The sequence below is a fragment of the Octodon degus genome, unplaced genomic scaffold, assembly GCF_000260255.1.
Source record: "Octodon degus isolate 3935 unplaced genomic scaffold, OctDeg1.0 scaffold00016, whole genome shotgun sequence".
In the NCBI taxonomy this organism is placed as follows: Eukaryota; Metazoa; Chordata; class Mammalia; order Rodentia; family Octodontidae; genus Octodon; species Octodon degus.
The window spans coordinates 22,653,899-22,675,210 of NW_004524592.1; the positions used below are offsets into that span (position 1 = coordinate 22,653,899).

General features: G+C 49.2%; 1 protein-coding gene across 7 annotated transcripts in view; it reads right to left on the reverse strand.

Moving 5' to 3' along the window:
* Positions 1–21,312, reverse strand: part of Sgms2 (sphingomyelin synthase 2) — a 48,787-nt gene that overhangs the window by 23,691 nt on the left and 3,784 nt on the right. Inside the window, exon 1 of one of the 7 annotated variants that reach the window (XM_023709988.1) lies at positions 4,099–4,153. The exons of the other annotated variants lie outside the window; for them this stretch is intronic. The gene's annotated coding sequence lies outside the window, so the exon portion shown is untranslated. Of the gene's footprint in view, positions 1–4,098; positions 4,154–21,312 lie in introns of those variants that run through there. 7 annotated transcript variants of the gene reach the window in all.

The window sequence follows — 21,312 nt, forward strand, 5'->3', positions numbered from 1 at the left end:
TTCTTTCTTTCTTTCTTTCTTTCTTTCTTTCTTTCTTTCTTTCTTTCTTTCTTTCTTGTGGTACCAGGGATCAAACTCAGGACCCTGCACTTGGCAAGATAGACGCTAATGCCACTGAGCTATCTCCCCAGCTCAAGAGAGAGTCAAATGCTACTGGGAAAACTGGCTTTTCACATGCTAAAGATTGGATCTAGAGGCATTATCTTTCTCCATGCACTAATCAAAAATAAAAGTGGATCAAAGATCTAAATGTTAAAACAGAAACAATCTGCTTAACATTAAGTAGGTAAAACTCCTGAAGACACATGCTTGGCAAGGACTTCCGAAAGAGAATCCCAGTCACACAGGAAATAATATCGAGACTCAACAAATCAGAAGGAGCGTCACATCAAATTAAAAAGTATGCACAGCAAAGGAAACAACAGAGGAGAGGTGCACTTTAGCTTGCATTTTAGTCCTTAGTCAGGTGGCTCCAAGGCAGGGCAGAGTAGCAGCGGGACCTGGCGGAGGAGAGCTACTTAGGGCATGGTGGATAGGAAATAGAGGATCAAGGGGGAAGAAGGGAGACAGCCCCTTCCAGGCCACACCCCCAGGGACCACCTCCTCCAACCAGGCTCCAGCTCCCAACATCCCATCGGCTGTCAACTTATCACAGACTAACCCGGGGTATCATACCCCGTTATCCCATCAACTCTCCAAAGGCCCACCTGTGAGCGCTTTGGTGGGGGTGCACCTAGATAGAAACCATAACATCTGAATATTTAAAATAGCCCTACTTTAAGGAAACAACAGACCTTGTTTTCTCCACCCTGGTAGTTAAATAGTGCATCAGGAACTATGTGTGGAGTAGTGTGGGGGGTATTCAGAATGGCTGGGAAGAGAAGGGTGGTCTCCCAGGAAAAGCACGTTGTCTAACTCAAGTCCTTCAAGTTCTTAGCTATGCAGAAACCGACCCTCGACCTTCCCCCTCCACACAGACAGCAGCCAGTGTGAGACTCAGCTGTGACCAACTGTGCTGTTTCTCCAAGGGACAAAGAGGGCTTCTAACAAACAAGGGTGCCTTTTGTAGTCTGCACTACTAAATGTCCCTGTACAGAGTCTGAACTGTCCACGACTGGTGTAGGTGGCTGTTGGCATGACAACAAGCATAGGGTATCTGTTTGCATACCCTTGATTTTGCAGAGATTCTTATCCAACTGCTTTTCCTTCTGCAAAAACCTACAATAGGATACACCGCTCCCCAGTCTGTTTATAAACCATTATGGGCCTTGTATGTACTCAGCAAGCGCTCTACCAATGAGCTACATCCCCAGCCCTTATTTTATCTTGAGACAGGGTGTCACTACGTTTTCCAGGCTGGCTTTGAATTTGGGAGTACTCCTGCCTCAGCCTCTGCAGTGCCTGGGATTACAGGAGTGCATCATGGTGCTGAGCCTATTTGCTACTTCCTCTAGGAATATCATAACATGAGCTACTTAGCTCTGGGGTGGAACAGAATAAGTAAAGATAGGTTGAAAGGAGACAAGAGAAGCTGTAATTTTAAATTTGTACTTTTACAAACTACAGCTTTTGGATACAAAATTGCCCAAAGTTACCCTATCTTCTTTCTCTTCCCTGTCACTCACTACTAAATGCCTAAGCCAGGCACAATGGCACATACGCCGTGAACTTGTGTGTGTGGGGGGTCTTATTTTTTTCAATTTTTTATATGTTCCAGATATAAGTCCTTTATCTGAGAGACAGTTAGCTAAAGTGCTTTCCCATTCTGTAGGTTGTCTTTTTACTCTATTGGTTATTGTTTTTACGGAACCAGGGATTGAACTCAGGCCCTTGTGCTTGCCAGGGAAGAGCTTATTCTACTGAGCCATCTCCCCGGCCCCTTTTCACTCTATTGGTGATTTCTTTTGAGGTACAAAAACTTTTTAAAAGGATGAGATCCCAGTTGTTGATTCTTTGAAATGTTTCCTATTCTCATGCAGTTTGGGTTTTGTTCATGAATTCTCTGCCTACCCCTATGACTTCAAGATTTCTAACTACTTTCTCTTCCAATGAATGTAGTGTTTCTGTTTTAATATTTAGATCTTTGACCCACTGTGACTTTAGTTTAGTGTATGATGATAGACATGGGTCTAGTTTTAGTTTTCAGTATTTAGAGAACCAGAGAACCAGTTTTTCCAGCACCATTAACTAAAGGAGCTTTCTTTCTTTCAGTGAACATGTTTGGCCCCTTTGTCAAAGACAAGATGGCTGAGCATGTCTGTAGCTGTGCCTGCATTTTCTAACCTGTTCTGTTGGTCTTCAGGTCTATTTTTCTTTTCCAGTATCATGCTGATTTTATCACAATAGCTTTGTTGTATACTTTCAAGTCAGGCATTGTGACATTTCCTGCCTGCTTGTATTGCCCAGGATTGTTTTTGCTATTCTAGATCTCTTCTGGTTCCAGATGAATTTTAGGAACGCTTACTCTAGGTCTGTGAGGTATGCTAATGGTATTTTGATTGGGACTGCATTGAATCTGTGAAACAATTTTGGGAGTCTGGTCATTTTCGCCATGCTGGTTCTTCCTACCTAGGAGCAAGGGTTCTCTTTCATTTTCTGATATCCTCTTCAGTCTCCTTTTTTAGAGTACTGTGATTTTCACTGTATAAATCTTTTACTTCCTATATTAGGTTGATCCCTAAGTATTGCACTTTTTTGGATGGTACTGCAAAAGGTTTGGTTTCCTTAATTTCTCTCTCCATGAGTTTGCTGTTTGTGTACACGAATGCTATTAATTTTGAGCACTGGGGGCCTGCCCCTTAGCTCAGTTCTTTAAGTGGCTGCTTCAACAAAGCAGTCAGGCTCAGGTTGCTGTGGTTCGATCCCCACAACACAAGAAAGCCAGTCATGCCTTGAGGCATTTGGCGCAAAAAAAAAAAAAAAAAAAAAAAAAAAAAAAAAAAAAAAAAAAAAAAAAAAAAAAATTGAGCACTGACTTCATATCCAGCCACACAACTGATTTTAGTAATGAACTCTAGGAGTCTTCTGGTGTTTTACCCCAAGAAATTGTTTTTAAAGACACTTGAAAAAGCATAAAAAGATTGTCTTGGATACCCACAATATATTAGATGTCTTTGGAAATGGAGATAATTCAAAACCCAGAACTGAGGATTTAAGAAAGAGTGCACACACAGCAGCTGTCCCAGGCCCACTGCACGAGGACCCTGTTGGGGCCAGGAAACCCTAGATGTATAACCAAGAACACTGCCTGCCATGAAAGCTGAAATAGTTATAGTGCATTGAGAATCACAGCCTCTTAGGGGCTGGGGAGATAGCTTAGTGGTATAAGTGCCAGCCTAGCAAGCACAAGGTCCTGAGTTTGATCCCTGGCAATGCAGAGGAAAAACGCCTCTCAGAGCTGGGTGCAAATGCCCTTCAACCCAGGCGTTTGATCACTGCAAGTCCAATCTAATAGTGAAACCCTGAATACCCTTTGGACCCTTCCCTAAAAATACAAATAAATAAATAAAATTATTCCTCACATCTAACTGGAATTTTTTATCCTTTTATCCCAATATTTTGCCAGCACTGTGAATCTGTTAGGCTTTATTTCTAGGAACTCAGGCTTATAAAATATACATATTAATCAGATCATTAAGTATTATATATCTGCACTTGAGAGCTGAGGCAAAAAGATTGCTGTAAATTCAGGATCAGCATGGGCTACATAGTAAGCTCTAGGCTGGCCTAAATGGCATAGCTAGAGAGATCCTGTCTAAAAAAAAAAAAAAAAAAAAAAAAAAAAAAAAAAAAAAAGCAGGAAGAAAAAAGCAAAAAGCCACACCCTACAAAGCAGTAGGGAGCAGCACAGTGGTGAGGCGGGTGGCTTTTTGCTGGCCCAATACCAGGACTGTGCTTTGATGAAAACTGTTTCCCAAGAATAAGGCAAGGTTAGAGATGCAGGACAATCAAAAGGTCTCTAATCTGCACAAAATACCCAGGAGCCAGGCAACGCAGAACTGAACACTGAGCTGGCAGCAGGTAGCAGAAGACCTCAGTGCCTATTTAATCTCCCTTCAATCCCATCTTCACTGGGACCCCAAGTAAACGAAACCTTACCTGATGATAAGCAAACCCTCGGCGGTGCTCAAGACTGACACGTGTGACCGAAAGCCTGTGTTCAGAAAGACTCAAGGAAGTTCTACCGCCTGGCTCCCCACGAAGCCAAGAGCCTGGAAAATGAGGTTTTTGTTTCCAAAACATCTTTTATGCCAGAATCTGTAGCAAGAAGCATTCCATCTTCTTTTTTTCTTTTGTTTTTCAGTTTCAGAGACAAATCTTGCTATGTATGCCTGACTGGCCTTGAAATCAAAGTGGTCCTCCTGCCTCGGCCTCCCTGTGGCTGGCATTACGGGCGAGGACAACTGCTGCCACCTGGAATTTTCTGTTTTAATGTAGGGCTGGCAATGACAGCCTTGGTCTCAGGCTTGTGAGTGAGTGCTCTACCACTAACTAAGCTATGCCCCAGCCCTGAAAGTATTTCAGTTAAACAACACCAGATTGGAAACGCACTAACAGCTTTTGTGCCCGTAAGCAGGTGATAACGTAATCTTCTGCAGCCTAGGCTTAAGCCTGAGTCCAGCTCACATCTACCCAGTGCCATTGTACAAAAACAGCCCCTTGCTTCTCTTCCCTTGTCCCTGAGGGGCGTGCCACCCACACCACATGAGTCAGCAGGCACCAGGGCAGGAAGCAACCCAGAGGTCGCCCACAGGAAGCATGGGCCAGCTCTTGGCATCAAGTGCTCTGGACTCAGCTGCATGACCTCGCTGTTAGAAAGGTATCCCAGCACATAGGTCACATCCCAAGGGTGCCCAGGCCCAAGAAAGGAACCAGGACCCCACATTTGTGCCATGCTATGGACTAGGGTTGTATCACAGTGCCTGTGTGCTTTGTAATCCCGGCTGGCCTCAAAATCATAGGGATCCTCCTGTCTCAGCCTGCTGAGTGCTTGGATTATGGGCATGCAACCTCTCCCGACTTCCTGTAGGTCTGTTAAGATAGCGAACAACCAAAGTTCATTCAATAGCTGGGGCCCTGACCTCATGCCCTTGGTTATCTCAGAAGCACATGAAACAGATCGATTGGCATCTATCATCCTAAAGTCCTGCCCCTAAGGGAGCTTCCCCTACCTCAGTGTCAGATAGCAATGGCCTGGGTCACACAGGACTTCCTTCAGCCACAACATCGCCTCCCCCTGCATGCTGCAGGGGCCATGGGAGCCCGCCAACACTGGCATCAGGAATGCACAGCTTTCCTTTCCCAAGGGACTGCAGCCAACTAAGATTTTGAGGGTGTTTTGTTTTGCGACGGGGACTCAAGAGCAGACATGGGATCTGCCAGGCAGTGTCCATGGCCCACTCACCTTGAAGCTGCCTGCAGGCCGAGCCAGGGACAGAGTCCATGCTGTTGTCTCTGTGTCACACCCAGGCCACCAGCCCACATGCTTGTCACCAGTGCTCCCTCACCCTTCCAAGCCAACCTTGGAACGGTCCTCCAGCAGTGACTCAGCACAGGCCCACAGAGTGTATGATGCCTGTTCAAATCCTAACCCATTTCACAGAAAAACATATTAGAAAATAAGCTAAAACAGTGAAACAAAAACCCCTCATTTGCTGGGCGGGGTAGTACATGCCTATAATCCCACTACTCTGGAGGCTGAGGCAGGAGGATTGCCCCAGTGAAATGATACTCTGAGCTGCACAGTGAGTCCCAGTCTCATAAAACCAACACTGCCAGGTGTGGTGGTGCATGCCTGTAATCCAGGTACCTGGGAAGCTGAGGGGGGAGGGTTCTGCAAGTTTGAGGGAGGCCATCTCAAAATAAAACAAAAACAGGGCTGTGGAGATAGTTTCTGCCTAGGGCTGGCCAAATAGCTCAGGGGGTTAAAGCGCCTGCAAGCAGGCACAGAGGATGGGGCTTCAATCCCCGGGCCTGCTGTCCAGCCCCCTCCCGACCTGGGGTGCACCAAGAGAAGGCAATTGAGACTGGGAGTGGTGGCACATGCCTGTAATCCCAGCTCTTGGGAGGCTGTAAACAGGCGAATCGCTAGGAGTCTAATCTAGTAGTGAGACCCTGAACATCCTGTAGACCCTTCCCTAAAATACAAAAATAAAAATAAAAAAAAGAGAGAGAGACAGCTCCTGCCTGACAAGTGCAAGGTTCTGAGCTCAATCTCTAGCATAAAAAATAAAGTCAAATAAAATAAAACAAAAGCAAAACGCTCTCCAGTTAGCATCAGCCCTTAATGGATGTGTTATGAGGCATCAGACTCAGGCGTAAACCTGATGGATCAATTTCAAAATATGTCACTCTGGAAATCCTCAGAGTGGAATCTTAGATAATGGCTAACACTCTCTGTAACTTCAGTCCTTAGAATACAGACCAAGACATCAATCACCTGAAGACACCCCGCTTGCAGACACCCAGCCGGCAGCAGGGCAGACGCTCCCTGCCTGGGTCCAGAGCCCATCTCAACCTGTGTGGTCCGTGGCTCTCAGGCCTTGGGTGGCTTTCCTACTGAGGTGACACAGTGTTCACCAATAGCCCGGCGTCTCCTCCTGTAGCCCAGGGAGAAACTGCTCCTCTTCCTCCTCTAGGACCAGGGGAGATCTGGGAGGGCTCAGCCTATGCCAACCTGGGGGTGACAGCGCCTGGTGGGTGACACCTGGGAGCCACAGCCATGAGCACCGGTCACCTGACACCTGCAGGGTGGGAGTGTTCACCCCGCTCAGGACCGCAGGGCACACTCCCTGGAAATGCCGGGGTGGATGGGCAGGCAGCCTGAGTCAGCGTGGTTGCCTAGCAACGTGTGCTTGGCAGGAGGCCAGCTGCAGCAATGGGACACTCCTTTCTCCACCGCTGCTGACTCAAGGCGCAGCCTCCGAGCTGCCCAGCCCACTTTCTAAACTGCCTTCGGTCCACCAGAGAGATGGGCGTGGAGGCGCGTGCCTGGCGTGCCAGGGCAGGAGGCTCAAGCCAAGTTTCAGGCCAGCCTGGGCTACTGAGGGCAGTAAAAAACAAATCAAAACCGTTGTTCTTAAGGCAGGAGAACTCAAAAGACAGAATCAACAGAGAGAGCCCTGACAGTTGAAATAAAGGCATTTCTCCATATTGAAACCCTTCAGGACTGAAGGTTACTTCCGGATTCTTCCACTCAAGGGGCTGGACTTACAGCTTGGTCACGGCCAGCCACGAGCTTCTCTGAATCACAGCAAGCAGATCCGCCTCTGCTCGCGAGGCTGAGTCATCGATGCTGACCTCACGGCAAGGGAGAATTTTTCTGTATTTATTCATGGAGAGGCTGAGTCACTGGGCAGGCCAAACACAAATAGACAAACTGTTTCACATACACTTTCTCCTTTCACGATTGGGGTCTACACAGGGGCCTTCACATTGAGCCACAGCCCTTTTCGCTTTGTTAACTTCTCGAAATTTTGAGATGAGGTCTCTCACTAAGGGGCTAAATTGCCCCAACTGGGCTCAAATTTGCAATCCTCCTGCCTCAGCCTCCCTGAGCACTAGGATTTCAGGTATATGCCACCTCACCTGTCACGTCTGTCTGTCTGTCTTTCTCTTTCTTTCTTCACGTCTTTCCTTCCTTCCTTCCTTCCTTCCTTCCTTCCTTCCTTCCTTCCTTCCTTCCTTCCTTCCTTCCTTGTGTGTATTTGGTACAGGGTCTCACTACGCAGCTCGGACTTGTGATCCTCCTGTTTTTAGCCTCCCCAGTGCTGGGATTACAGGCATGCACCACAATGCCCAGACTCTGTTGCAGGTTCAGTGCATTCCAGGGCCAGAGCTGGTGTGGCATGTGGAACCGGGGATTGAACCCTGGTCCCTGGTGCTTGCCAAAGCTGGCGCTTAGTCTACTGAGCTATCTTGCCTGCCCACTTTTCTTTCTTATAACAAGTGCTGATGGCCATGACATAAGCAGCTATAGAACCGAGAGGGTTCAATCTTAAACACCAGCATGAACAGGAATAGATGGCCAGCTGGCCTAGGCCGCCTCACTCCACACTTCCGATGGCGGGTGTGTCAGTCCCCACAGAAGCCAGATGTCTCCAGGGCAACACCAGGCTTGAGTCCTGCTTGAGGTTCCCAGTACTGTCTTCCCCCTAATATCATAATGCAACCGTCTCCCTAGGCATTTAATAGTGAAAGGAACAAAAATACCTTAAAAACAAGCCACACACATCTACACACACCAGGTCTAGGGATGAGAGTTTTCTTTTTTGGAGGGGATTTTTTATTTTTTTATTTTATTTTTTTGCTGTTGTTTGAGAAAAATTCTCACTTTGTTGTTCAGGCTGGCCTTAAGTTCCTAGTGAGTCTTCTGCCTCAGCCTCCCAGTGCTGGGATCACAGCTGTGGCTTTACCTCACCTGGTGAGGGTTTTGTTGTTGCTGTCCTCTGAGTTTCTGTTAATTTGTTTCCTTTAAATGTCCCTCTCGGGGGACACAGCTGCTATAGATACAAGAAGGAAGATGTCAGGGTGTCCCCAGAGATTCCCTCTAATCTCGGTATGGCAGTTCTGGCTCCTTCATTTATTTAATACCTTTGGCCTTGAGGATATCAAAGTCATTTTAGAAATGTTCCTACTGTCTTTCCTCACAAATAATCTTCATGGGGCTGTGGAGATAGCTCAGTTGCTTAAATGTCTGCCTGGTAAGAACAAGGTCCCAAATTCAATCCCCAGGACCGCAAAAACAACAACAACAACAAGACCCCCAAAACCCCAAAAACCCAAAAAAACCTTCATTCTGCTGTAGACAGCTAAGTTAGGTACAAATATTGCAGGCAGTCAGAAAAGAGGGGCCCTCCAGGGAGTCAGTGCAAAAGATGAGAAGGCTTTAGAGCCACAGAGGCGCAGCTGTAGACTAAAATCACAAAGACCAGATTTACATCCTTCCCTAAGGGATGAAGGGAGGTTAGAGATTATCGGTCCCACCCTCTGGAGATTTCTCCTTATCTCTTGGGGTGGGCTGTCCTCTCCCTCCCACTTAGACTAAGACCACAGCCAAAGCCAGCACTGTGGATCACCGACTAAGGTTAATGGTGTCACCCACGGACACTTGCTACCATTAGATCAGTGACTATATAGTCACTGTTACCTAGTGATTATATTTGCAATCTTACTGGTGGATCATTAATTTTGACCCATGTTATACTGCCGTTGTGATTTTGCTCTCTAAAACTTGATTTCAGAGGTGGGCTTGTTCACAACCTACTCGGACCTCTCCTATCTCTCACGAGCTACTCTTATTCTCTTAGCCTGGATGCACCATCCCCCATGCTTTCTCTCCAATAAATTTTCCTACTCTTAACCCCCACTGTCTCAGAATTCATTCTTTGACTTCAGGGAACACACACTGGGTGTATGTGACACCTGGCACGTCCCCTCTATCTACTCTATCCACTGGGGTGCCATCTGGGGTAAGAGCCAAAAGTGCCATCCAAGCCCAAGGAGAGCAAGGATCTCGGTTTTGAGTTTGCATGTTGTGGGAGGAAAGAAACTGAGCAGCCACACCAGGCCTTCTTCCCAGAGGGTATCTGGGCTTTTCCTAAGGATGCAGGGGCAGGAGATGTGCTTTGTCTATTGTCTTGAAGGAATTCCACTTATGCCAAGGCTGCACCAGTGCACAGCTATGACCCCAGCACTTCTGAGAGTAAGGCAGGAAGATGGCTGTGAGTTGAAGGCTAGTGTGGCTTATACTTAAAAAAAGAGAGACAAATTGGACACTGGGCTGCTTAATACAATTCTATGGCTATGACTCAGAGGCACATGGGTATACCTAGTGAGGATGGGGTCTAGATGCACCACGTTTTATTCCCGAGGAGTCAGTCACCTTCGTCCCAGCTCTAGTGGCCACATGGATTTCACTGTACAGTGGACTCCAGGTGCCCTTTTTTTTTTTTTTTTTTGTATTTTTTAGGGAAAGGTCTACAGGGTATTCAGGGTCTCACTACTAGATCAGACTTATAGTGATCTGCCTGTTTATAGCCTCCCAAGAGCTGGGATTACAGGTGTGCGCCACCACGCCCAGTCTCAATTGCCCTCTCAGTGCACCCGAGGGGGCAGGGCCAACACAGCAGGCCTGGGGATCAAACCCCTGGCTCCTGAGCCTGCTTGCAGGCGCTTTAATCTGCTGAGCTATTGGGCCGGTCCTAGGTGCCCTTTTTTAAGAGCCTAGCAACTGCAGAGCCCACTAAAGGCCTCCAGAACCTGGCTGAGATACTCCCAAAGTGCGCAGGGTGATGGGATGCACAGGGTGTGTCCCCACCCCACTGTGCACCAGCCTCGACCCAGTGACCACCAGTGTGCCCTCCCAGTCACGCAAGGGACGCCCACCCCAGGTGGCTCTTTGGAGCCTGTTCTGCAGAGGAAACTGTTACTCCTTTTATTTAATCACAAGATCACTGCACTCTTGCAAAAGGGGAGAGGACCTAGGCACAAAGGGGGAACAAGGAATGAAGACACCACATCGTGTGCCTTCCCCAGCTCCCTGCGACGAGGTCCCAAACACGGACTAAAGAGAGCACTGAAAGAGGCACGACTGGACATGTTTACAGGGCACAGTACAATGGTGTAGTCCATTTATATGATGTGTAGCGACCAGGCTAGCATCAATAGCATTTTCGGGGCCTTCGAAACTTAGCACCTATTTGTGTTTCCTGGGGAAATTTTCAAGTCCTCTCGTGACTGAAATATGCAGTGGACAGTTGCTAGCTGAGCACGGGCTTGGTCTTCGCCTTATAATCAGTGACAGATGGCCTGTTCATGTGAACGCTCGCGGGGTGCTGCCACAGCAAGCAGGATGTGGGGCTCAACGCACCAGGAGTGGCAGCACCTAAAAATCAATCCCTGCATACAGCTAGCTGGGAGGCACACATCTGTGATGTCAACACTAGGGAGGGAGGCTGAGCAGGAGGACCACCACGAGTTCGAGGCGAGCCTGGGTTGAGTAGTGAGACCCTTGTTTCACAGAACCAAAATAGGAAAAGAAAAAAGGCAAGCAAGGGAGAGCAGGAGGACGACGGAGCAGGGCCAGGAATACAGAGGCACTTTCAGAGAAGGGTTCCTCTTCAAGCTTGAACTGCTTTCTAATTATAGATTTCAGATATCTGGAAGGTCACGCCATACTCCTTCTCCCGAAGGAAAGGCAGTCAAATGACCATAAACAGCAGCCTTTTTAAAAGGCCAGTGAGGAAGGCTGCACAGGCTGAAAGAGCCCTGAGATCGCGACCCCTGCTCTCTGCACTCACCTCTTGGGTCTTCCGACAGCCCTCAGCCATGGTCTCTCTTCCATGACATAGGGCTGAGCTCAGGGGTGCGCCTGCCATCCCCCCAAAAAACAGAAGGTTCAGGCAGACGGACTGCTTTGAGTCTGAGGCCAGCCTAGGCTACATAGCGAGACCCTGACTCCCACCCCCGGCCAAATCAAACAAATTTAAAAAAACTCCAAACAGTAAAGCTCATCTTTCTTTGTGGTCACTGTGTGCAGGGGTGAGGGTTGGCAAGCAAATACAAATCTTCAGGACTGAGGTTTTAGAAGTTGGCTTTTTAGCAGGATGCCATTTGCTAATGTTCGGCAAGCGGTAAAGAGGCCTCTCTGATTAAAATAGCATAATTACAAAGTTGAAAAAGTTGAGGGAAAATGTACATATTTACTCTGATTACTGACCTTGCTCGGAAAAAATCTTGCCTTTGAAAACAGAAATAAAACTCAAAGTAAACATGAAACAAGAAATTTAATCCATAAAAAGCCAATTTGATGGTGGTGGTGGGGAGTGTTAAAAAGAAATTACCACATACACATACACAAACACAAATGTCCCTGTAAGTGGGGTGGTGCACGCTTTCTGAGACAGGATCTTACTATATAGTCCAAGCTGGCCTTGAACTACTATGCAGTCTACGTGCCATCCAGTTCTCCAGGAGCTCCTCCTGCCTCCGCCTCCTGAATGCTGGGGTGCTACCACACCCAGCTTCATTTCCTCTTTCTTCCTCTATTACCAAGAGTTTAGCTGGTTGATCTCTGCACCCCAGAATCTCTGACCACACAATTTCCCCACACTCCTTCCAAGGACGCCGAGCCAACTGCATGTCTGTCTGGCCCTTATTTCACCCAGCTGCTGAGCCTCTGACATGTGGATCAGACAAGAAGTCAAGAAATTAAGCCTTTGCTGGGCTCAGTGGTGCATGTCTGACAGCTTTCCTCCCAGGTTGGCCTTGAATGAGGTGGTGCTCCTGCCTCAGCCTCCCAAGCAAGCCCACCATGATGACAGTAGGGTGCCACCAGGCCTGGCCTGGATAGGTTTAAAGACACTGTCACCTCCTTTTAAGCAGACAATTAATTCCCATGTAAACCAGTGAAACACAACGCAGGAAGGGGCTTTGTCTGGGTACCCCTCTGCCTTCACCATGCAGAAATGGTCCCCAGCTTTTCAGGGTCCAACTACAGCCAAGGACTCACCTGAATCAGCAGTGAACTTGCACCCAGCCCTAAGACTGCTTTGCAAACACACTTTAGTAAAGGCAAGGTTCAAGTACGTTGTGTACGACTAGACCCTCAGCCTGGTTTTCCAATGATGGTTGGCCAGGGGCTTGGTGCTATGCTCATGGGACAAGGACAGAAAGGAAACTGAAGATGAGGAACAGGGTCACCCAGCGTGGGTGCCTGTCCTGGCTCTCAGAATCACACCCTGTCACAGGCAGTTTCCACAGGCGCCTGCTCTCTGCACCATGTTTGTTTTTCTCCTCCAACTCTGAAAAGCAGTTTATATAGCAGAAAGCAAACCAAGCCAGGTATAGGTGGTGCACTCCCTGTGCTTGGAAGGCTGAGGCAGGAAGATCTCATGAGTTCGAAGCCAGCCTGGGCTACACAGTGAGTTCCTTTCTCCAGATAAACAAATAAATAAATAAATAAATAAATAAATAAAAATAAAAACAAAAAAACTCAACAACTGGGTGGATCCCAGAGCTTTTGCTCAGGTTTACAACAACCAACAGCCAGCACCTCCTTGCCCTTCCAACATCACTGTTATCCAGGGCTGTGTCCAAATAGGTGCTGTTGGGTTCATGCTGCGTGTTACCTCCTCAGCGCTGAGGGCACCAGAGCCCCCGGAGACCTCAAGAGACACTGCCACAGCTGCAGACTCTGGCTGCTACTCCAGGACATCGTGTGTCCACACCCTACCCAAAAATTTGGCTGGGGAGATGGCTTAGTAGAATAAGCGCTTCCCTGGCAAGTGCAAGGGTCTGAGTTCAATCACCAGTTTCACCAAAATTAAAAACAAAACAAAACAAAAAAAACAACCTTTCCTTCCCCAAAACTTCCTAAGCATATCTGATCAAATTCTGAATATATTCTGCACACGTTCAATGATTTTTTCAGAGCTTTTAAAATAATCAACTCACTGGGAGTGGTGGCTGACATCTGTCATCCCAGCCAGCACTCAGGAGGCTGAGGCAGGCGGGTAGTGATTTGAGGCTAACTGGGCCACCTAGCATGTTCAAGGCCACCCTGAACTAATCCAGGAAGACTCAGGGAAAAGAAAAAGGTTTTGTCGAAGATTATGTCCAAAAAAGATTTCATTTAAATGGGGTAACATCCTACTCAACCCAGGGTCAAATCAAAGATGAATAGCAAATATTAGAATAGGGACTTCTTTCTCACCAAAAATGCCAGGATCTTCCATTAAGATTTTCTTTAATGAAACTGGGGAAATAGCTCAGGGGCACACAGCCTCCCTGGCAAGCATAAGGTGCTGAGTTGATTTCTGGGACTTAAAAAAAAAGATTTTCTTGAACAAAACTAAGCATGGTGGCACACGGCTATAACCCCAGCACTCAGGAGGCTGAGCCAGGAGAATCACCGGGAGGTCAAGGCCAGCTTAGAGACTGTCTCAAAAAACCAGAATGAAAAAAAAAAAAAAAGTTTTAGGGATTCAAACCTACCTGCCATGCTGGCCCTGCCCCTGGGGTGCACTGAGACAGCGAATGAGACTAGGCATGGTGGCGCGTGCCTGGGAGGCTGAAAAACAGGAAGGATCACTACAAGTCTGATCTGTGCAGTGAAACCCTATACTAAATAGATTACAAAAAAAAAAGTTGTAAAAAGATTGTCTTTGATTAAGAAAGCCAGTCCTTCCTAAGAACATGAGCAACTTCACTCAGATGTTCCCATGCCAGTCTCTGGTAACTTTAATTATTTTTACTAGTAAACATTTGTAGGGAAGCAAGACTTGAGTCCCACTGCCTCTAAGCCTAAGGAATGAGCCTGCATTGCCACGTCCTGCCCTCCTCCCCAGGATGCAGCATAGATGGGCAGGAGGCTAAGGAGACAGAAACAAAGGGATAGGAGGAGAGAAGAAGGAAAAAGCACTTTCACATCTGCCAGCTGGCGAGAGGACAGAGAAGAAAGGAAAAAGCTGGCGAGAGGTCAGAGAAGAAAGGAAAAGCTGCTTGTTTTTATTTATTGCTGGTTTTGAGATAGGATCTTGATTTGCCCCAGCTGCCTCTGAGGCTCAGGGCGATCCTCCTGCCTCAGGCTCCTGAGTGCTGGGAGAACAAAGCCCTTACACAGATGTGACCTTCCTTCCAAGTGCAGTGTGGTCCTGTGAATCTGTGATTCCAGCCCTAGGGAGGCTGAGGCAGGAGGATCACTGGGAGTTGAGGGCAGCCTAGGCTACAGAGTGAGACCCTGTCTGAATTAATCAAAACAAAACCACAATAAAAAGATGAACGATCCCAGGGTTGAACTGGATGAGCCCCTGGGAGGCTGTCATCTTTCTAGGCACGGACTTCCCACCTGGTCCAACAGCCCCTGGTTGCGCCCTCCACCCGCTCCCCTGCCCTGCTGTTGTTCCTCCCACCCCAGCTCCGGCTCAATTCCAGGGGATTCTCTGTCCTAGCACCAGCCCAGTTGTGCCCTGACCACCAGGCCCCAGCATACCTGGCTCTGCCTCCTGGGGATGCCAAGGGAGAGGCCTGGTTCAAGCTAGGAGCAGTCACAGCTGGTACTGCCGTCAGCATAAACCAGAAAGGCCCCTTGGTGCTCACAGACTTGTGCCCCCAGGACCTCCTTCCAATGAGCCCAAGACTGCGGCAAGGAAGCCAATGCTGAGCCAGGAATCCAGCGCAGTCACAATGTGGGGTTACGTGCCCCACAAGGGCCCCAATGTCCCCACCAAGGACACCAAGGGCCAGGGGACCAGCCCGAAGCTCTGTTCCCACAGCTCAGTGTCCCCAGACCTTTTCATCTGCAATAGGAAACAATCACTCCATCTTGCACACCAACACACGCATGTGTGCATCACATCCCCACAAGAACAGCTCAGATGAGAGCACACTGAACACAACAGCAGCCAGGCATGCTGGCACTTGCCTGCAATCCAGCATTTGGGAGGCTGAGGCTGGAGGGTTATAAGTTCAAGGCTGCCCTAAGCAACGCAGGGAGCCCTGGTATCAAAGTGAAATATGAAAGGGCTGGGGATGTAGCTGAGGGACAGTGTTGCCCAGCATATGCAAGGCCGCAGGCCCAATCCTCCCACCACCAAAAACACAAGGAACAACAAAGAAACCCAAAGACTACAAATAGGAAAACAATCTAAATAAATAGTTTTGAGTTTCCAAAATGTATGTTTATTTGGTACAGGGTTTCTTCACACAGCTCGCAGCTCTGATTCATAGTGATCCTCCTGTCTCAGTCTCCCCAGTGCTGGGATTATAGGCATGCACCAACACGGCCAGTTTTCATGGCCAGCACGGTGTGCCAGGGTTACTAAGAATCAAACCCTGGTCTCCTTGCATTTGCTGGGGAGGCACTCAGACAACCAGCTATCTCCCCAGCCCACCAAAATGTTTTATATTTCTATACAAGACAGGCTCTTCCCCCTTAAAACTGGTGTGTGTGCATGTGTGTATTCCAGCCAGCGGCCTGCTAGCTATAAACCCATTTTGTTTTTTGTTTGCTTTGGTTTTGGTTTTGAAGACAGGGTCTCACTATATACTCCAAACTGGTCCTGAATTCACTATGTGGTCCAGACTGGCCTCAGACTTGCAGAGATTCTCCTGTGTCAGTCTCCCAAGCCCAGAGAATACAAGTATGCACCACCACACCCGGCTTGCCCCCATCTCTGAAAAATCAGTGAGATCTTGCTATGTCTTTGATTTTGTTTCTTAAGACAAGAAAATGCCCCAGATATTATTTCTTGTACCACTGCTCCTTCTATCCTGTACTAAAGTCATCTCTCAATCATGAGCTAAATTAATAGTGGGATTAAGTCACCCAGACCCACCCTAAGTCACCCAGACCCAACCCTGGCACTCCTGGGTGAGGTCACAGTGCTCACTTTGTCACAGATATACCTGAGGTCCCACCTCCTCTGGGACACAAGCCCTGCCCGAGGGTCCCATTCCCGGCATGCCAGGACAAGTTCCCTTCTAGGAATCCAAGGCAGCTCCAGCCAGCAGAGCAAATGCCTTACTTCAAAACCTGCAGGGGAATCTGAACTCGAAGGTCAAGCGACAGCCAGGCGCGGTGGCACATGCCTATCATCCCAAACACTCTGGGAGGCTGAGGCAGGAGGATCACAAGTTCCAGCCCAGCCTGGACAATTAGCCGCAGAGACCTTGTCTCAAAACAAAAACAAACAAACAAACAAAAAAAAGTAGAAGGGGCTGGAGCTATACTCGGTGAGTGCAAAGGCCTGGGTTCCAACCAAACAAAACCACCCAGGAGACTGCTTGCTCCAAAATTACTATGGCTACTACTTCCAGTCTGTGTCTCTTCAGTGGCTGCAATCTTGTCCCTGTCTTTTTTCTTTTGTATTTAGCACAGGGTCTACAGGGTCTCACTATGTAGCTTGGACTTGTAGTGTTTCTCCTCTTTTCAGCCTCCCAAACTCTGAGATTACAGGCATGCACCACCACGCCCAGTCTCAATTGCTGTCTCAGCACTAAGGGAGGAGGGCAGGGCTGGCAAGGCACAGCCAGGATCGAATCCCGGTTCCTGTGTCTGCCTAAGTAGGCGCTTTAATCCACTGAGCTATCTGGCTGGCCTGGCCCTGTCATCTTTAATATGTACCAGTATAACAAAGAAGGACCGTCATAAGCTAAGCGCCCTCACTGCAAAGCGGCTCTCATTACAAGTGAAATAAAGTATTAAGTCAGACATGAGGCTGCCTTCTGCGACTTTTAGGCGGTGCTGTTGCTGTGGAGGTCTTGCTGTGGATTTAGCAGCTGAGATTGCTTTCCTATGGGCTCCAGTGCCACTTCCCTTTCTAATCCACTTCCCATTCTCCTCCTAGAGTGCTTGTGACCATCCACCCCACCCTCAGAAGCCCCGGATGACTGAGTGATGGATTGACTGCCCCACTCAGCTGCCCCTGATGGAACCAGGGCCCGCACGCACACTCTGCTACATCCCTAGCCCCGTTTTGGATCTTTTAAGGCGGAGTCTTGTGAACTGCTAAGGTACTCAGGTGTGTGCCACTGACACCCCGGCTTGGTGGGACAATCTGAAGGGCACAGGCAGCTGAATTTCGACCTTGGCCTCTCCTGGGAGGAGTCACAGGCTGTGGAGGTGGGGCACAACTTTCTGAGAGCCATTCTTAGCCCGTCCCCATCTCCATCTCTGGCAGTCCTTAGAAACCCAAGAAGTCTCACACACACACAAGCTCCTTTCCAAACAGCAGTGCAAACCCTAAGACAGAAGATCAGACCCTGCTGAGTGAGGCTGGGCCATGCCCTGGCCTCAGGCCTGGGAGCGTGCAGCACCATGCTTCCCCATCCAGGTCTCCATCCCGGAGCGGAGCAATGTGGACCACACACGTCAGGCCCTCCGCACACTGGGAAACGCAGTCTGGGCAGCAGCCCTGCCCACGACAGGCCACATGGAGCTGATGGACTGTGGGGACCCCAAGACCCTGGCTCCGCTGGAGCACGGTGCAGGGCTCAGTACACAGTGAGGGCCTGTCTCAAACGCCATTGGAAGCGAGTGAGCACCAGCGCAGTACTGAGAACCCCACACCTGGCTAACCGGGACTATGAATGTTCCTGCCTGCTGCCTCGAGCTTGCCCACACCTCAGGCCACCACAGAGGACACATTGTGTGGACAGACGGTGGATGTGACACCCCAGCAGGGACAGCTACCCTCCCTTAACAATGCCCTCTGTTGCCACTGAAGCTGCGGCTGCCATGGCCAAGCTGCATAAGTGAACACACCGCCAATGAGGGCCCAGACAGTGGCGGCTGTGTGTGGGGACCGTTCCAGGCCGCCGACAGAAGCCACTGCAGGGGAGGACAGTGGGCTCTGTGATGGCCTACGGCCGGGCTGGGTGTCCCTGGGACAGTGGGGCCCATGGTACAACACTCTGCAGGCGGGGCTTGGAGACAGCCGCTGGCTGTGCAGGGGCTGGAGAGCACTGGCGTATGGTGGCTGCACCCGACAGCTTGTCACAGGCTTGTCGCACTGTGGTCGCCAGCTCCAAGCCGGGATGCTTGGAAGGTTGAAGGGAGGCAAGGTGTCACACATCAGACTCACAGAAGAAACAGGCCACTTGATGAAAAATCAGCCCTTGATCTAAATTGGACTAAAATCTGTGTTTTTAATGTCAGGGTGCAGCTGTTAAAAATGCTACCTGAGGGGCTGGGGAGATGGCTCAGCAGAATAAGCGCTTTCCTGGCAAGCACAAGGGCCTGAGTTCAATCCCTGGTTCCACAAAAAAAAAAAAAAAAAATGCTACTTGAGACACAATATTTACTACAAGCTGGGCACTAGCCAAGGGTTTGCTGGTGTTCTGTTTCCTTTTGGGGAAGTGAAAGTTAACAACGTTCCCACCTGCGTGAATCGCTGGCCATACACAGGGGACTGACCCACCCAAAGGACTGCGCCCTGTTGCCCAACAGGACAGTCCTGAACCTGCCTCTGGTGGCTCAGAGACTTCTAGCAGTGAGACATAGGATTATGGCCCATTTGTGAACATGCTGAGTCCTTGCACTGAGCTACATCCTCAGCCCTTTTTTAAAATTTTAAGACAAGGTGTAAATTGTCCAGGTTGAGCTTGAACTTGTGATCCTCCTGTCTCAGCCTCCCAGAGTGCTGGGTTACAGCTGGCATGTGCTCCCAGGCCTGGCTAATCCCCAGGTCCTCTCCATACCAGGTCACACTGTCCTTGAGGTTCGCCCCACGGAGTGAGCAGTCATTCCTACTCTACAGCAGGAATCATCCCAGGAAGCTGCTCAAAGCCACCTGGGAATGGTGCTGGGCTGTCACTCAGCCAGTGCAGCTCCCTGAGGCTACCATGAAGGCTGCAGAGGACAGGCAGGCCCGAGTCACAACATTCCCAATGCACAGCCTACAGGGCTGGTGCACATGACAGGTGGCCAGGAGGGGCCTGGGCCCACATGGAGCTACATCGTCAGATCTGGTAGTGCCCAGCACGAGTGCTTATCCCATCAGTACCTGCGCTAGTACTTACCACACAGTCTGCTTAGCTGCTAGCCTCCAGCACAATTTTACCTTCCTGTCTCGCTGCACTGCCTTGGGACCTGCCCGGACTAGACATGTGTGGCCTCTGCATCTCAAAGCTGGCCTCACGTCAGTGTCACAGGGTGCTGTGTACAGGTGTCGCTCTGTGGCCCTGAACATCTAGGAGGCTCACGATCTAAACAGATGGGGGAACCTATGGCACAGGTGACCTGTTAGTCACCACTGAAGGCTCTGGAAGGCTGGCTTCACTGCCCTGAACCCACTTACTATTTCAGGTGCTCTTTATCTTTGCTGCCAGGGATCTGCGGGGCAGTGTGCGGGACCTTGGGAGGGACACAGTCCTGACCCAGGCAGCAGGCTGGGATTGTGCCCAGGGTTGTGAGAACCAGCCGACCATCTGACCTCTCAGGCGGGGCCTCTGGGCCACACACCAAGACCCCAACTCCAACAGGGCTCCTCAGGCCTGGCAGATGGGTGTCACCTGGGGGGGGGGGCACAACCTGCCTGGCCACATTCCATCTCTGTGCTGTCCACAGCTCTCCCCAGCCCCCACCCACACCACAGTCTCTTTGTTTCATGCCATGGGAGTTTAATGCAGGGCCCTGCACCAGCAGTGGCCCCTGTGCTTCCTCATTTTTCTCAATTTTTATTTTAAGACAGAGCTTGGGTAAGTTAAGTTGTTAAGTGGCCCAGGCTGGGCCCAAATTTGTCCTGCCTCACCCTCCATGAGTGCCGGGATTCCAGGCCTACTCCACCACACCAGGATCCTTCAGTCCTTTGGGTAGAAAATCTTTCTCTTTTTTGTATTTTTTTAGGGAAGGGTCTACAGGGTGTTCAGGGTCTCATTACTAGATCGGATTCCTAGTGATTTGCCTGTTTACAGCCTCCCAAGAGCTGGGATTATAGATGCAACACTATAGCCAGTCTCAACTGCCCATCTCAGTGTGCCCTGGGGCAGGACCGGCACAGAAAATCTTTATGTTACCTGCATGTACAATCTGCCAAAATACAGCCCATTCATCTGCAGTGCTAACATGCACTACTAAACATGAGGAACGAAAGAATACATCACAAATAAAGCAAACACACTTGGCATGGTGGCAATTACCTGTCATACCAGCACTTGGGAGACTGAAGCAGAAGGATCCCTGTGAGCGCAAGACTGGCTTGGGTTACATCTTGGGCTACATAGTGAGGTTAAAGCCAGCCTGAACCACACAGAGAGATTATCTCAAAAAAGAATAAAACCAACCAAACAAGAAAACAAATAAGGCAGACAACTTCTAAAAGATAAAATAAAGTGATCCAGTGGAAAACAATATTCAATTCCAATACACTGGGACCCTCAGGGGTATCTCAGGGCGAGCAGGGCAGAGTGGGCCGGTTTCTCCCATGCTGGACGATTTCCCGGGTGAACCTGTGCTGGGAGAAAAGAAGGGGCCACGCGAGCTCCAAGCTGTGAGGGCACCTGGCCCAGCCAGCGCAGCCCCTCCCGCCCTCCACCACTGCTAGGGTGCTCAGGTCACAGAACCCTAGCAGCCCTGTGAAAAGTGCAGCTCCTCCCACCATCCCAGAGAAACTCTCTGAGAGACAGAGAAGTCAGAGAAGTTACAATTCCCACATCTTAAATTACAAAGAGGCCTGGGACTGCTCCTCCAAGCAAAAGCTTAGCCCCAGTAACACATTTTAAAATGTAAAAGGGCTGAGGGGATAGCTCAGTAGAATAAGCACTTCCCTGGCAAGCACAAGGGCCTGAGTTTAATCCCCGGTTCTGCAAAAA